The 17,171-nt window shown below is 40.9% G+C and overlaps 1 long non-coding RNA gene across 1 annotated transcript; it reads right to left on the bottom strand.

The window, feature by feature from the left end:
- Window positions 1-1,599: 1,599 nt before the first annotated feature.
- Window positions 1,600-15,176, bottom strand: LOC122798888. The gene is made up of 3 exons (XR_006364329.1): window positions 15,089-15,176; window positions 13,190-13,192; window positions 1,600-1,612 (listed from the first exon to the last, which is right to left on the bottom strand). It is a non-coding gene; the product is annotated as an uncharacterized LOC122798888 (long non-coding RNA).
- Window positions 15,177-17,171: the final 1,995 nt, after the last annotated feature.

Below are 17,171 nucleotides of genomic sequence, written 5' to 3'. Positions count from 1 at the left end.
CTCCCCTGAGGATTGATGCAGTAAAACCATACTACACAGAGCAACCGATAAATTTTGGTAGAGAGTGTTTAAAATCTGACAGTTGTACTAATGTTTATGTTCCTTTATCTTATACTACAGATACTAGGATGATAACAGATGTTATTAAGAAACCAGTCCAACTGGTGAATCTGGGAATCTTGAGGCAATGTTACAACTGTCTCATGTACACGGACAACCCTCTCCTCCTCCAAACAGGTTCAAACATATGTGAGAGATGCAACCATATAGCCAAACTGGAGGCCGAGCTCTCTCACCTCAAAACTGGTGTAACCAGTCAGGAGGAGAAGGTAACATCACACAACACTAATCCAGTCTCACATAGTCCTACCACAACAGCAATCCAAACAGACAAACACACATAAACATACTCGGAGGCTCTAATTAAAAATCTACCTAAACAGCAGAGACCTCCAAAGCAGACATCCAAACAAACGCTACCCCACAACAAAACACGTGCAACACATAACTTACAAAGTCAGTGTGCCAAACAGTCACAGCCCTTAAGGCAGAACAACACACCTGACACACTTGTAATAGGTGATTCTATAGTCAGACACAATGACGTCCCGCTCACCAGGCTGAACAAAGAGAAGATCACACTGAGCTGCCTGTCGGGCACTAGGATCCGCCACATAACGCAAGCATTCAGGTCACTCCAAAGCAAGTACAAATATGACTCGGTCATAGTACATGCTGGTGTGAATGACCTGAGATGTACCTCCCTCGACTACATGAAAAAGAGACATGAAGGAGCTCTCCGATCATGTAGCCCAGGCCGGTATGACCCTGACCTTGAGCAGCATCTTACCCTCACCTAGAATGATGCCGCAGTATAAAGACAAAATGATCGATTTTAACAATTGGCTAAAATTTTGGTGTCATTCAAAGGGGATCCAGTGCCTGTTAGCCTGGGATGACATGCTTGACAAGCCACGTTGCTTCGCAAGGGACGGCTTGCACCTGTCACCCTTGGGCTTTCGGATACTGGCAAATGCTCTTGCCACCCCCATAGTGCCTTTTTTAGGCAAGGCTCAAAAGACAAACCCACCTCCTTAGAAAACACAAAGAACAAGAAACTAAGGGTAATGCTGCTAAACGCCAGAAGTCTAAACCTCAAAATGCATGCACTCGAATCTCTCCTCAGTACGGAGAACATCGATATCTGTGCAGTGACAGAAACCTGGTTCAAGGCTCCAGAGAGCACCCCAGCACTACCAGGTTATACCTCATACCATGCTTTTTGGCCCCAAAACTCGGACCAAACCACAAAAGGAGGGGGAGTATCCATATTTATCAAGGATACCCACACCTCCAGGTTAGTGGCATTGCACGAAGCATTAGAAACCATCCATGTGCAACTAACAGTGGGCAAAACTGCCTTTCAGTTTATAGCATGCTACAGACCACTATCTCAAAATCAGGAATCCCACTCGGCTTTCCTGAAAACATTGGAGAACATGAAGATCTCTCCAAACACCATTATACCGGGTGACTTCAACTACCCAAACATTGACTGGGAGCATTACTCAGGCCCCAACTCCCTAGCCCAAAGGTTCCTGGAATTTATAAACTCAAATGCTATGGAACAACTAGTCAAAACGCCCACAAGAGGGGAAAACATACTTGACCTGATCATCACCAACATGGGGACCCTATGCTCCACACTAGAAGTATTCCCCTCATTGGTAAGATCAAACCATAAATTAATTTCACTGGATATCCACAACCCGACCCCACCCCCAGCCCAGAAAACCACAGTGAAAAACTTCTCAAAAGCAAACTTCACACTTCTCAAATCTGAGGTAGAATCTTTTAAGGCCCCAGGGCCAGTGGAAACTACGGCCCAAACCACAGAATCCTATATAAACACATTCTATGGACACCTCCAGGAATGCATGGATCATGCTATCCCAAACAAAACCAAAACCCAAGTGACCAAAGGCAGGCATCCAGTCTGGTGGACCCCAGCCATAAATAAGTTGTACAACAGAAGGAGGAAGCTACTACATGATAGAGCAAAATCCCTAAAAGGGAAGGCATCTCTGATCAGTACTAGCAAAAAATTACGATCCCTCATAAAATCCTCCAAGGCCAGCTTCGAGAGAAAAATTGCACAGGACACTAAAGACAATCACAAGGCTTTCTTTAGCTATGTTAGGAACCTGGGATGCAACTCCCAGATATGCTCAGAGTTGATTATAAATGACAAAAAATACACTGAACCCACAGACATTGCCAGCATCCTGGCAGACAGGTTCAGTGCAAAATTCTCCCCCCTTCCCCCCTAAAGAGCAAATATCTAACCCAGTAGAGTGCAGCTTCCCTAACATCTCAGATGCTCAGGTGAAGGCCGCCCTCTCCAAGGCAAAAAACACTGCTTCAATGGGACCAGACTGTGTCCCGGGTTGCATCCTACATGAGCTCCAAGAAGAACTAAATCCTCACGTAAAACTGCTGTACAATCTCAGCCTCACTACGGGATATGTACCTAAAGAATGGCGTACAGCAACAGTGGTCCTGCTCCACAAAGGTGGTGCCTCAACGGACCCTGGTAACTATCGCCCCATAAGCCTGACTAGCCTTATCTGTAAGGCCATGGAGAGGATCATCATGGAACTCATAAACAAAGACATTGGGGACCTACAGACACTGGATCCTACTCAGTTCAGCTTTGTCAAGGGCAGATCCTGCCTCTTGAACCTGGTCAACTTCTTCGAAACAGTCACCAAGGCCATAGATGAAGGGAAGGTAGTCCACACAGCCTGTCTGGACCTCGCAAAGGCATTTGACACAATACCTTACTCGGGCATCATAGATAAGCTATCCAGCTTAAACATAAACCCCTATGTCACAAGATGGGTTGCTAACTGGCTCAAAGACAGAACACACAGAGTCAGAATTGCCTGAGTCATGTCAGATCTGAAACCAGTTACAAGTGGTGTCCCACAAGGCTCAGTCGTGGGACCTCTCTTATTCGGCATATACTTTTCTGAGGTACAGGCCAGCACGGGAGGACTATGGCTGACCAAGTTCGCAGATGACTGCAAACTGGGCGCCATAATTGACTCTCCAGCTGACATGAACATCCTTCAAAAAGGTCTCACGGAGACGGATAACTGGTGCCAAAGCCATGGTCTAAAGCTAAATGCCAAGAAGTGTATAGTCATACCCCACCAATTACCACATGGGTGGAAACCCATTAAATACAGAAGAAGTAATTAGGGATATGGGAACCCAAGTTGATGGCAATCTCTCCTTTGATAACCACATTGCCAAAGTGGTTAGAAAGACCTTTTACATAGCCCAACTTATCACGAAAGGATTCACATCTAGATCAAGGGAGGTAATAGTGCCCCTTTATTCATCCCTCATCAGGCCCATCATAGAATACAATGCTCCTTTTGGGATGTACCTTACCTGACACCTGCAGCAGCTAGAAAGACCCCAAAAGTACCTCACAAAGAGGATCAAGGGACTCAAACAGATGCCATATGCTGCCAGGTTAAAAAACTCCAGCTTTACTCAGTCGCATACTGCCTACTTCGAGGCGATCTATGCCTGACATACAAAGCTATGTCCAACCCAGAATTAATGGACATGCTCCACCTCAGAAAATCTAAATCCCTTAGAACCACGCACTCGAGAGACTTGAACCTCAGCACAAAAATAAATAGAACTTGCTGGAGGGACAGATTCATAACCCAAAGGCTCCTTTCACTTTGGAATAGAATCCCGGTCCATGTTAGGCAGAGCACCTCACTGACTCTCTTCAAGAGGAATCTTGATGAGTGGATGGGAGATCGTAGGTTTACCTCGGGGATTACTTCTATGTCACTACTAGACAGAGGCACAGTAAACTAACCTTAAAAAAGGGCACAGCAAACTCAAATCTAAGGGTGGCAAAAGCCAAACACACTCGGGCTAGGCTTATAAATGCCCCAGGGCAGATAGCCTAGTATGAACCTATGAACTTATGAACATTGGGGTATATTAACTACCAACCCAGACATCAGAAAAATAGTGGGAGGTGCTCCTCATTTTGTATATAAAAACAAGAAGAACTTAAAAAGGCTCTTGTGCTACTCAGATAGCCATAAGCTGGACACGTGAGGGAGGAGGCATAACTTTACCTTGTGGCACATGCAATTACTGTACTTATGTAGACAGTATTGGGAGTTTTGAACATCCTAATAATGGATGGAGGTTCTATTTCAAGGTAGGAGCTATGTGCTCAACAGCACATGTGGTTTATCTTGCTTACTGTACACTATGCCAAGTATTCTATGTTGGCAAAACTGACAGAATCCTGAAAAGATTGGACTAGGAAACATCTGTATAGTATACGCTATGCCTCTGTAAATAATACCCTTTCCAAACATGCTGTGAGTATCAATCCAGACTATATATTTAGTTTTATGGTTATTGATAAAATACAGCCCAGCACTCGAGGTGGTGATGTAAGGAATCTTACTGAAACTAGGGAGGTTAGATGATTGATCAGAATAAGAGCTGATCAGGGCAGTGGACTTAATGAAAAGGTACCACTTAGACCCATTTTGAAGGGACGAGGACTTAGGACTTAATTGAGGATATATATTTTATATTTTTATACTTTTACAAGTTGGAATTTTTTGTGTGTACATATTTATATTTTTCATATGTATTTTTATACTCATTTTTCATATATAGTTTCTATATATATTTTTTATGTACAGTGGATATAAAAAGTGTACACACCCTGTTAAAATGCATTTTTTGTGATATAAAAAAATGAGACCAAAATTTAATCATTTCAAAACTTTTCCCACCTTTAAAGTGATCTATAGCATGTACAATTCAATTGAAAAACCAATAAACAAATCTGTTAGGGCACAAAATATAAAAAAATAGAAAACATACAAAAAGCTGCTTGCATAAGTGTGCAGAACCTTAAACTTATACTTTGTTGAAGCACCTTTTGATTTAATGACAGCATTCAGTCTTCTTGGGCACACACCTGCCATCAATTAAAGAGACTCTGATTAACCCCAAATAAAGTTTAACTGTACTAGTTGGATTTTCCTGACATTTACTCAATTGTCTGCTACAGCAAAAGCCATGGTTCACAGAGAACTTACAAAGCATCAAAGGGATCTCATTGTTGAAAGGTATCAGTCAGAAGAAGGGTACAAAAAAATTTCCACAGCATTGGATATACCATGGAACACAATGAAGACAGTCATCAAAAAGTGGAGAAAATATGGGACCACAGTGATGTTGCAAAGAACTGGACGTCCCTCCAAAATTGATGAAAAGAAAAGACAAAAACTGGTCAGGGAGGCTACCAAGAGATCTACAGCAACACTGAAAGAGCTGCAAGAATTTCTGGCAAGTACTGGTCGTGTACTACATGTGACAACAATCTCCAGTATACTCTATATGTCTGGCTTATGGGGGTAGGGTTGCAAGATGAAAGCCTTTTTTTACACAGAAAAACATCCAGGCCCAGCTAAAATTTGCAAAACAATTCATCAGGTCTCCCAAAAGCATGTGGGAAAATGTGTTATGGTCTGATGAGACCAAGGTTTAACTTTTTGTCCACAATTCCAAAAGGTATGTTTAGCGCAAAAACAACACTTCGCATCACTAAATGAACACCATCCCCATGGTGAAGCATGGTGATGGCAGTATCATGCTTTGGGGTTGCTTTTCTTCATCTGGAACTAGAGCTTTAATCAAGGTGGAGGGAATTATAAACAGTTCCATATACCAGTCACTTTTGGCCCCAAACCTTCAGGCGTCTGTTAGAAAGATGAAGATGAATTTCACCTTTTAACATGACAATGACCCCAAGCATAAATCCAAATCAACAAATGAATGGCTTCACCAGAAGAAAATTAAAGTTTTGGAATGGACCAGCCAGAGCCCAGACCTTAATCCAATAGAAAATCTGTGGGGTGACCTGAAGAGGGCTGTGCACAAGAGATGCCCTCGCAATCTGACAAATTTGGGGAGCTTTTGCAAGGAAGCATGGGCAAATATTGCCAAGTCAAGATGTGCCATGCTGATAAACTCCTACCCAAGAAGACTGAATGCTGTAATTAAATCAAAAGGTGCTTCAACACAGTATTAGTTTAGGGGTGTACACACATATGCAACTAACTTATTGCATGTTTTTTATTTTTTATATTTTTTCCCTTAAAAGATTTGTTTTTCAATTGAATTGTACAGATTATAGGTGACATTAAAGGTGGGAAAAGTTTTGAAATGATTTATTGTGGTCTCATTTTTTTATATCACAAAAGCCTGGCATTTTAAAAGGGGTGTGTACACTTTTTATACCCACTGTATTTTTATTACATATATATTGTGTATAGCTTCTGTATGTTCATATTATTATATAACATTTATATTCATATTTCAACTGTTGCTTCTGCATTTGCTGCTTTAAGGAAATGACTGCTGCTATGTAATGATTGTTTTTTGTTAACTGAAGTCCTTATATATATATATATATATATATATATATATATATATATATATACACGCACACACACACGCACACACGCACACACACACACACACACACACACACACACACACACACACACACACACACACACACACACACACACGAGTGTGATTTTTATTTGGTTTTATGGTCTGATGGAGCAGTTGTGAAAGCACTAACTGTTCAGTAAATCTTTCCTTTTTTATGAACCTTTCGGCAGTGCTTTATTCCATTGGTGTGTTTGCTTTACTATGGAAGTTCAATACTTAATGTAAACATTTCATGGACCCTTAACTGGTATAGCAGTAAGCTGCCCAAGAATTCAAGATGCTGGTCTTCCTTGATGAATATGGTACAGCTATTAACTCAGCTTCATAAAGTAAATATAGGGGAAGATGTCTGGGGGTCAATGGTTCATTTGCATAGGTGCCAGGAATCAGGATGGCAGAAGAGCCATAGGTCTCTGAATAGGCAGTGTGTATAGGCCTTTACTGAGTGGTCTGGTTGCAGTTTTGGTGAGAAGCTCTTCAGGGACTTTATGCAGTCTAGCTGTTTGTTGCACTCATCTGCTGTAGGTTCTCTTCAGGGTGTCTACCTAGAGAAGACTACAACAAGTGTACTTAACCCAGTAAAATCTGCTTAGTACTACTTCTCAGGAAGCAGCTTCGGATTAGTGCTGCTCTTTGCTTCTGGTGAGAGAAGGAACAAAGGATCATTGATTCCTATCTGCATGCAGATGTGTTGAGACCAACACTAGCATCACCTCCTGTAATGAAGTGTCAACCTCACAGGCACTCCTCCCTCTTCAACCCATACCAGTAGGCATCTGGAACCATGGATTTCCACTTTCTAACCATCTCCTTAGCCAGCTTGTTTGAAATGGGCATCTCAAGACAATGTAGCAATTGTCTCATGTTTACTGACAATCACATACTTACAAATTGACACAATGTGTGAGAGATGCAGTTATTCATTACTATTAGAACAAAAGACTCACACAAAGACATGACAGATAACACACAGGTTGTCAGTACCACACAGCGCCCCACTTATCCTACCACATATAGATCAGACCAAACACATAGACCTACATATGCTGAGGATTTTAAACACAATCTATAAAGGCCTCCTAAATGTAACCTAACAAACAACTACTGTCAGCAACCTCACAAATATACAATATAGGCAGCACCCACCTTGAAAAGTAGCATCAAAGACTATAGTGTCTCAGTTCAAAAGCCTGTAAGACAACACTCCACATGGTCCAATATTCTAGTCATAGATGACTCCATTGTGAGATGGACTGATGCACAGCTTGCCAGGCTGGACAAGGAGGGGATCACAGTCAGTTGCCAATCAGGAGCAAGGATTCACCACATCATGTAGGCACTCATGTCCTTGCACCACAAGTACACACATGACACAGACATAGTACACACGAGTATAAATGACTTGACATGTACCACCTTGGACTATATGAAGATTGACATGATGGACCTCCTGGAATATGTGCCCATGATAGGTATGAACCATGAACAGCATTTTACCATCACCAAGAATGATGCTACAATATAAACAAAAAACATTTTGACTTCAGTATTTGGCTTAGTGTCTGGTTTAAGTCAAATGAAGTCCAGTATATATATATATATATATATATATATATATATATATATATATATATATATATTAGCCTGGGAGAATATATAGTAGCCTGGGAGGAGGTGGTACTTAGTACTAACTGCTTTGCCAGGGATAGCATGCCTCTATCTCCCCAAGGCTTTTGTATATTGGCTAAAACTTTGCCTACCCCCCATATTGTCTTTGTTAGACAATGTCAGTCCTCAAAATCTTCCAATATAACAAAACAAAATCTGGATTACATAATGTTATTGATGCTCAGTGCTAGGAACCTTAACAAAAAACTCTACTCACTACAGCCACTCCTTACCCTGGAAAACATTGATATCATATATGCATTGTTACATAGCTTTGATTCAGGGCTTTTGAGAGAACCCCAGTGATGCAGAGTTTCAGCTCTTATCACACATTCAGTCCCACTGCACCAGATGAAGGCACTAAAGGCTACCATGTCTCCATATTTGTAAAAAAAAAAAAAAAAGACACTTCACCTTCAGACTAGTTATACAAGATAACAATCTGGAACTCCTCTGTCCAACTTACTATTATATAGACCCCTTATCATATTGTGGCAAACTATAGTAACCCTTTCATGTCTCCCTTGGCTCATAACTCCTTCCTAACTAATATTGAGCCCCTATGCATTAAGCAAAACACCATTATTCTAGGAACGTCAACTAATCCTACATTAACTGGGAGATGTATGCATCCTCTAACATGTATGCCCAGTGATTTCTGGACTTCATCAATAGTATGCTCCCTATCAAGTGTAATTCCCTTCATGTTCAAATCCGACTACAAATCAGTCACATTCACTTTAAGACTGAAACCAGAAGCATCCTCCAGTACCTTGGTATACAGAGATAATTGCTTTCTTGCTTTTACATTGCTTATGTTGAATCCTTTACTGACAAATTCTATGCACATATGAATAACTGCATAGATTCATCTGCCCCCCCTCAAAAGTAAAGCCAATGACAAATTCAAAAATAAACCCCTGTAGCGGAACCCTAATATAAAAAGGCACTACAATAATAGTAAAACTCACTGCATGTAAAAATTTAACTCTCAGGATGGAAAAAAAAAAAAAAAGATCTTGCTAGGCTTAACAGGAAACTCTGAACCCTGATCAAATCAACCAAAGCCGGACATAGGGTAACATTGCCACCCAGGCAAAGAACAACCACAAAGTTTTCTTTAACTATTTTAGAAACCTTATAAACAATGCTCAGCACTGTGCAAAGCTAATAGTAAATGATATCAGATACTTAGACCCAGAGGATATAACATACCACATTACTTACTGGCCAGCCTGAAACAGGACCAGTCAGATATCATGCAGAGGTTATTTAATGTTATTCTCCAAACAGGCATTGTCCCAGATGAATGGAGAACAGCAAATTGTCAGTCCCTTGCACATAGGTAGGATGTCAGTGGACATGGGAAATTATAGACCTGTAAGTCAGATCAGCCTCATCTGTAAGGCTATTGAAAGGATCATTATGCAATAAATAAATAAAGATTTAGGTAACCTACAAACTCTCATCCCAAGCTGGTTTGGATTATAAATAAAGATTTAGGAAACCTACAAACTCTCATCCCAAGCTGGTTTGGATTATAAATAAAGATTTAGGAAACCTACAAACTCTCATCCCAAGCTGGTTTGGATTTGTTAAGGGAAGATCCTGCTTACATGACCTGGTTAGCTTCTTTTAGAAGGTTGATGAAGGAATAGATAAGGGCAAACCAGTATACACTCCATATCTAGACCCCACAAAGGTATTCAGCATCATTCAGCACTCAGGAATCAGATAAAATATGCCAGCTAAATGTCATTCCTAATATAACCTATTGGATAGCAAATTTTCTCACAAATATAATCCAAGGAATTAGGGTGGGTTGCCTTAACTCCTCCAAAAGATCTGTCACTAGCAGTGTATCCCAGGGTTCAGTCCTTAGGCCACTCATCTCTGGCATTTATTTCTCAGATGTCAAAGCAACTGCTAAGGGTTTATGGTTAACCAAGATTACAGATGACTGTAAACTTGGTGCCATCATAAACTCTCCAGAGCACAATAAGCTCTTCTAAAGGGTCCTTTCCCAAACCAACAGTTGGTGTAAAAACTATGGACTAAAACTGTTTGCCAAGAAATGTTTAATAGTATCATTCGACAAACAAAATGTCCCTTGTAACTATCGCATTGACACACCAGAGCCGGTTCATGGTCAAATGGGGCTCTAGGCAGGGTAATGAACTGGGCCACCCATCAACCCCCCCCCCCATATGACAGCAGCATCTTCCCCTGACAGCAGCCCCCTCCTCCCCCGCAGCCATTCCAGATTCCCATTACTTGACTATTTCTCCCCTGTTACCATAAACACTGTTCAAACCTGTCAGTGTGCATACTGTTTTCGTCTTTCCTTCTACAATGATTACAGATATTTGGATTTAGTTTAAAATTATTGTTTCAAATTTTATAGGACAACATTGATAGCCAAAAGACAATACAGTTGCACAATGAAAAGAAACTTAGCATGAACAATAAACTTATCTGCCATTGAAACTCACATTTTGAAATGGCATTGAAACCCACATTCCAAGAATGCATCTGGTCAGTAGAGGATTAAGTTTACTTTTGTGCGTTTTCAAACCATAGGCCCCTTGCATACATTTTAAGACCATGTATACATACGTATGTTCTTTGATTCACCTTCCTGATTGCATTAACTTAATTCTTTACATAATACAGCACCACTTCTAAAAGTGTGTTTTAAATTTGTAATTTTGAACATTGTTTCCATTAAACAATGAAATGAAAAAATGTATGAAGCAATAATGACAAAAACTGCCCATTTCAACAATACAATTCCAATGATAATCTGTCATTACAATCCACCAGTATCAGTAAATATGCATGATTCCAGATTAAGGAGATCTATAACTTATGAGGGGGTGGCATACAACTTTACATTTCAGTTTTTCATGTACAAATTCAGAGTCTGCTGCCTGAAACATTGAGAGACATCCCTGGATGTTGGATATAGATTAACACATTTTTATTGTGTCAGTAGCTGCAGCTAGCTAGCAGCAATTAAATACCCAAGGAAAAGCATCAGTGAAGGGGAATGTATAGTAGCAACTGAAATATTTGTTGCTAAATGTTGTTAGTAATTTGGAGCTGGAGTTTATAAAAACTAACTAAAGATAAGATGCTATATTTAATATATATTGATAAGCAACATATTTATCTGTTGCAATACTGATTACTCTTTCAAAAAATAAATAACAGGCCAATTGTTTGCAAACAGTCCTATAAATGCACCCATAAACCACTCTGTGTTGTAATTACTAATTCAGCAAAAAAAAGTTAGAAAGTTAACAAACTTGCCTCAACAGATTATATAACTTTGTGTGCTCTGTCCCAGAAAACAACACTACTGCTTCACCTTCCCTACAGCTAACATTCAATCATCAACTTTCAACAATTTGGAAACTGATAATTGTAATCACTGCCCACATCTCTCTATTCCAAAAATGAACAACAAAAACTCATGAGAGATAGTGTGACTCCTCTACAACTTCTTGGTCCTCATTTTCTGATGCCTTGCACTACATAGTTTGCAAAATCAAAGCATTTTCTATGGAATTTTTTACTAGTGGCTAGACCGAATAAAGCTACATTTTCTGTCTTTAAAATAACATAAAGGTCACAGTCAGTTTAGTGTAACTACAAAACATCAAACTAATTGCTTCCCTGTCACAGTGCACCAACACAACTTTACAGAAAAAAATGTCACATTATCAGTTACCTAGGTGGAACCTAAGACATTTTCAAAAAGCAGTAACTATCACCATACATATTCATTCACTAATATATATTAATTGAATATTGAAGCCCTTAATTCATACTTCTCACTCTTTCCCAGTGATGAACATTGATAACTTATGATATTTTTGTTTATTTAATTTTTGTCATCTGTTTTCTTTAATTTTAAAAATCATTGCAGCTGCAATTGGATTATATTTTTAAGATTATTTAATTTTTGTCATCCGTTTTCTTTATTTTTAAAAATCATTGTACCCGCAATTGGATTGCTATGGTCCAGTCCACCAAACAATTAAGCAAATATATACATTTCTAGTACTCGTTAAAGGTTTCTCATATGAGAACTTTACTGTATGTGCTTTGCCTTTGCAATTTATCATCTGTTTCGAACACGTGCATACGTATATATATATATATATATATATATATATATATATATATATATATATATACATACACATATACACACACACACACACACACACACACACACACAAACACACACACTATATGTACACCAGAATCAGTCTAACTTCTTTAGTCTGAAGTTAGACACAGCTTCAGGACTGCGTCCAGTTGGTCTTAGGTTTAATGGATATGGCAAGGAAATCTATTGTCCCACTACTGGTCTTGAGATTTGATGCTGACAATCAAGGACAAGTTTACCTGGGAATTATTTGTTCAGGCTTTAGAAAGGTTTGAGTTCTATCCACAATGGTAGATGGTTTCATTTGTTTATTTATGTATTATTTTGATAACTGGGTAGACCTTGGAACCTTTTAACCTGCAACCTGGTCAGAGTGGCAGAAGATATTATAAGATGACTGAAAATCATGCAAGGAAACAACGACAAAGTGTTCAGTCATAGGTTCATAAAAGGATACTAGGCTAGTGGCCCTGGAGCCTTTACAAGCCTAGCCATGTTAATCCCAACTATCCTTATTTGTTCTTTTTGGGTAGTTCGCAGAATGAATTTATGAACAGAGCAGGTCTGATTATGATCAACACCAGCTACCCCTATCCATGAGGCACATAGGTGCCACACCAGGGTTAAATTTTCCGGTCTCCTATCCAATTATCTAGGTTGAGTTTGAATAGGGTTCATAGGTTGGTACTAGGCTATCAGCCTTAGAGCCTATACAAGCCTAGCTATAACAATTCCCTGGCTATTTCTTCCCACACTATTTACTTCCTGGACCCCTGTCTAGCAGGGCAACTGACGTGATCCCCAGGGTGAATTTCCTTTCTCCCATCCAATCGTCAAGGTTCCTTTTGAAGAGGGCCAAAGAGGCTCTCTGCTTGACATGTATTGGCAGTCTATTCCAGAGTCTGGGGAGTCTCTGGGTCAGAAACCTATCCCTCCAGCATGTTTTGTTTATTATGATGACATGGTTTAGATCCCTGGAGCGTGTGGCTCTGAGGGATTGCGATTTCTTTAAGTGTAGCATGTCCAACAGCTCTGGGTTTGACATGGCCTTGTATGTTAAGCAGAGATCACCTCTGAGTAGACGATATGCGACTTAGTATAGCTGGAGGTTTTTAAGGCAGTCAGCATAGGGCATCTGCTTTAGGCCTGTGATTCTTTTAGTGAGGTATTTCTGCGGCCTTTCCAGTTGTTGCAGGTGTCTTGAGAGGTACATACCAAATGGGGCTCTGTATTCTATAATGGGTCTAATGAGGGATGAGTACGGTGGGACAATGACCTCCTTTTTTCTGGATGAAAAGCCCTTAGTGATGAGGTGTGCTACATAGAAGGATTTCCTGACTGTTGTGGCAATGTGGTTATCGAAGGTGAGACCACTGTCCACCTGTGTCCCTAAGTCTCTTATCACACTTTCAGTGTTTAGTGTACAGCCACCTATTTGGTAATTCATGGGTACATGTTTTTTCCCAAGGGGGATAACTATACATTTCTTGGCATTGAGCTTGAGCCCATGGCTCTGGCACCAAACATCTGTTTCTGTAAGACCCTTTTGTAGAGTATCCACATCATTTGGAGATTCAATAATGGCTCCCAGTTTGCAGTCATCTGCGAACTTTGTTAGCCAGAGTCCCTTAGTATTGGCCTGTACTTCAGAGAAGTAGATGCCAAACAAGAGTGGTCCCAGGACTGAACCCTGAGGTACTCCACTTGTCACTTGTCTGGAGATGGATTTGGAGTCAGCTACTTTTATAGTGTGGGTTCTGTCAGTAAGCCAGTTGGCAACCCATCGGGTGACATAGGGATTAATGTCCAGCTTAGTTAGAGTGTTACAGGGTTAGAGTGGAGCTCTGTTTTACGTGAACAGGAAGTCTATTCTAGAGAAGCAGCAGTCCCTGGGAGATATATCTGTCTCTCCAGCATACTCTGTTAATGTCACAGGCTAGGTTGAGATCCCTAGATCGAGTGACTCTTGTACCATTTGACTTGCAGATGTACAGCATTTCCATTAAGGCAGGGTTAGACATTGCCCTATAGGCAAGGCACAAGTGTCTCTTAGCAGCCTATAAGCTACAGAGTAAAGTGACAGAGCTTTCAGTCTGTCCATGTAGATCATGGTTAGGAATCCTTGTATTTATTTAGTGAGAAACTTCTGAGGTCACTCCAGCTGCTGCAGGTGTCTGATGAGGTGCATGCCAAATGGCTCATTATACTCTATTAGTGGTTTGATGAGGGTTGAGTACAGTGGAGTCACAACATCCTTTGACCTGGATACTATGCCCTTGCTTATGAGGTGCACTACTTAGAAGGCTTTCCTTACCACTGTGGAAACTTAGTGGTCGAAGTTCAGATTGTTATCAACCTGTGTTCCTAAGTCTCACACCACTGGGTTGGAACTCAGGGGAGTGCTGTCAGTATTGTAATTTTTAGGGAATTCTGTTTTGCCAAAGGGAATAATAATTTTTTTGCATTTAGTTTTAGACCATGGCTTTCTCACCAGTCATTTATTTATGTTAGCCCTTCTCGTAAAATGTTCTCATTGTTGGGGGACTCAATGCTTGCTAGCAGTTTACAATCATCAGCGATCTTGGTGAGCCAGAGGCCATCTACTTTGGCCTGGACATCTGAGAAATATATACCAAACAGTAACAGTATAAATGCTATAACAAATGCCCTTGAACAATTAGTATGTTCCCCCACTAGAGGGGACAACATATTGGATTTAATCATCACAAATATGGGCGCCCACTGTACCACACCCATTATCACCCCCTCCTTGGTCAGATCCGACCACAAACTGATAACCCTGGACATCCTCACTCCTCCACCTCCCCCAGTCAAAGAAACCATAGTCAAAAACCTTTCCAAAGCAAACTTCAAACTACTTGCATCCGAAGTGGAAAGCTTCACTATTCCCTTGCAGAAGGATAATAATATCCAGGATGTGGAATCCTACACCAAGGCACTCTATATGCATCTTCAGGATTGCATGGACTGTGCTATCTCAAATAAAACCAAGACTCCTTCCTCAAGCAAGAAGAAACCAGTCTGGTGGACCCTGGCCATAAGCAAACTTTGCAATAAAAGGAGACATACAAAAAAAGGCCAAATCTCAAGTAGAAAAATCATCCCTGATCAGCATTAGTAAGAAATTGAGGGCCCTCATCAAGTTAAAGCTAATTTTGAAAAGAAAGTTGCCAAGGATGCCAAGGATAACCATAAGGCTTTCTATGGTTACATCAAAAACCTAAATGGCAATGCTCAGGTCTGTTCTGAGCTAGTACAAAATGGAACAAAATACACTGACCCCACTGACATTGCCAACATCTTGGCTGACAGGTTCAGTGCAAATTTCTCCCCCCCCCCCACCACCTACAGGGCCTATTACCATTCTAGGGGATTGTGCAAGTCCAATTATTACTGATACGTTGGATAACAAGGCTCTATCTAAAGCTAAAAACACTGCCTCCATGGGACCAGATGGTGTCTCAGGCTGTGTCATATGCAAGCTCCAAAAGGAATTAACCCCACATCTTAATACCCTGTTCAGTCTCGGTCTCAGCCTCTCCACAGGATATGTGCCCATAGAATGGCGCACAGCAGTGGTGGTCCCACTACACAAGGGTGGGGCCACAACTGACCCCAGGAACTACCGACCAATAAGCCTGACCAGTCTGATCTGTAAAGCTATGGAGCAAATCATTATAGAACTCATAAATGGAGAGATTGGGAACCTCCAGTCGCTGGACCCCGCACAGTTCGGCTTTGTCAAGGGCAGATCATGCCTCCTGAACCTGGTGGATTTCTTTGAGACAGTTACTCAGGCTATAGATAAGGGAAAGGAGGTACACACAGCTTACCTTGACCTTGCTAAAGCATTTGACACCATTCCCCATTCAGGTATTATTGATAAGCTCACCAGCCTGGGCATAAACCCTTACGTCACAAGATGGATCGCAAACTGGCTCTCAGACAGATCCATAAAGTAAGAGTAGTGGGATCTATGTCCGAATCCAGACCAGTAATGAGTGGTGTGCCTCAGGGCTCTGTCCTGGGCCCCCCCCCTGTTTGGCATATACTTCTCAGAAGTACAGGCAAGCACGGAAGGGCTGTGGCTGACTAAGTTTGCGGATGACTGCAAACTGGGTGCTATAATAGAGTCTCCGGCCAACATGGAGATCCTCCAGAAGGGCCTTAATGAGACTGATGCATGGTGTCAAAGCCATGGTCTCAAGCTAAATGCAAAAAATGCGTAGTAATCCCCTTTGGAAAAAACAGAGTACCCGCAAACTACAACATAGGAGGTAATCCCCTGAAATCTGAAGAAGAAATAAGGGATCTAGGGACCCAAGTAGATAGTCAGCTTTCCTTTGATAACTATGTTGCCAAAGTGGTTAGAAAATCCTTCTATGTGACCCATCTGATCACGAAAGGGTTCGCATCAAGATCTAAGGATGTAATGGTGCCCCTCTACTCTTCCCTCATCAGACCGATTATTGAGTACAATGCACCAGTTGGAATGTACCTGGCTAGACATCTCCAGCAGCTGGAGAGACCACAAAGGTACCTAACCAAGAGGATTACTGGCCTCAAACAGTTGCCCTATGCAGCACGATTGAAAAAGCTAAGACTGTTCTCTGTTGCATACCGCTTTCACAGAGGAGATCTCTGTCTAACGTACAGAGCCATGTCCAACTCAGAATTGTTGAACATGCTCCATCTTAGCAAAACCAAATCTACTCGAGCTACA

Source organism: Protopterus annectens, chromosome 3.part1, assembly GCF_019279795.1.
Source record: "Protopterus annectens isolate FY-2018-M chromosome 3.part1, PAN1.0, whole genome shotgun sequence".
Taxonomy (NCBI): Eukaryota; Metazoa; Chordata; order Ceratodontiformes; family Protopteridae; genus Protopterus; species Protopterus annectens.
Note: the sequence above shows the minus strand (reverse complement) of the source record. Positions and strands in the feature narration are given on the sequence as shown.